Source organism: Notothenia rossii (genome assembly GCF_949606895.1).
Source record: "Notothenia rossii genome assembly, chromosome: 2".
NCBI lineage: Eukaryota > Metazoa > Chordata > Actinopteri > Perciformes > Nototheniidae > Notothenia > Notothenia rossii.
The window spans coordinates 17,360,383-17,362,038 of NC_136904.1; positions in this window are offsets into that span (position 1 = coordinate 17,360,383).

Consider the following 1,656-nt stretch of genomic DNA (forward strand, 5'->3'; position numbering starts at 1 on the left):
GTTGTTGTGTTGTCATTTGTAATGATAATAACAATCACTTTAAATGACCCTATTGATGACAATTCAACCTAATCACTTTGAGGATCAGATGAGCCTGATGACTAATGTATTTAAAAGGCAAGATGATTCCAAATCAAACAGAAAAGGCCTCTAATTTGTACTGTTTTTTCAATCTAGATTGTTTTGGTGGGAGTTGATGAGTGTTGGCAATATTGTCTTTAAAGTGTCTGGCCTATTTAGAATGTAATGAAATCATGTGGCATTAGGCTTGTGGTTTTAAAAGGGTTAAATACAAATCTGAAATCATAACCCGGCTACTCAAGATAATCCACAGGCCTTGTTGTGAGCACTTTCATGTAGGAACTATTTTCTTTCTACCAAACTACACCTATACTGTATCACTGCACAGAAGGAAGCTGAAGCCGGTTTGTCTTTAAATCTGGAACATAACTGTGTGAACGAGACAGTGATGTTGAGTTACTCAAAAAAAAATGTTGACACTTTAACATGCCAGGAAACATCTAGTTCAATAATATTGAAGCAAAGGCAGATATATCTCTACGGTCTATATCACCAACACTTGTCTTACAACTAAAACATCTGAAATTATGAATAGCTAAAGGCAAGAGGAAAAATACTAACACTACATTCTCCCTGTGATTATGCACTTGATTGCTAACAATGGTGTGTGTGTGTGTGTGTGTGTGTGTGTGTGTGTGTGTGTGTGTGTGTGTGTGTGTGTGTGTGTGTGTGTGTGGGGGGGGGGGGGGGTCAATTAATCTGGTAATGGCTGAAGGCAGGGCCGCCTTAATGCACGGGCTGACCTGGGCTGAAGCCCAGGGGCCTACGGAGATCGGGGGCCTATCATGAGCCAATTAAAAAAAAAAAAAAAAAAATTCTTTTTTTTTTTATTTCGGGTGTTTGTTTGTTTTTTTAAATAAACAAATTCTTGGTTTTCAGAATAGGAAACTTTCATTTACAAAATCACACGATAAATACATTTTTGAATCTTGTAAAGGGAAGACGACAGCTCTCCCTCGCCACTCTGCTGTTCCACAGCGCCGCCCCCCTCCCTCCACTGAAATTATTATTGTAAGACGTAGAGTAATGATAGATAACACAGCAAGGTCCGTTACAGTTTGTTTTCATCTGATTTTAAAAAAACAAAGTCTTGGCTTTCAGAATATTAAACTTGTTTCGGCAAATTCAGATGATAAATACAACTTTGAAGCATGTAACGGCATAATTACAAGCGGAGAACGGAGTAACTTGACGTCACAGCAGGCATAACAACAGCCGATGTTTCTCGTGAGGGTTTTCCCCGGGAAACAAACACAATACACACAAATGCAAATATACACAAACACACACACACGTCAGAATGAGAATATGTTTCACATGTGACTTATTCAAATTGCGAGTGATTGAGTGAAAAAAAAGTTTGAGTGGCGCTCGGAAAAGGAAATTGTTGAGGGAAAAGGAGTTTCGAGACAAGCAGCTATTACAAAAAATGCCGACGCTTACAGGTTATTTTAAACCTGTAGGCCAGGATGAGGAGGAAGGACAGATGAGTTCTGTACCGAGCGGTAGCGGTGCCGGCCGCGGGGCCTCGGAGACAAGTAGGCCGTCTGGTTCTGATAGCGATGGAGTAGCGGG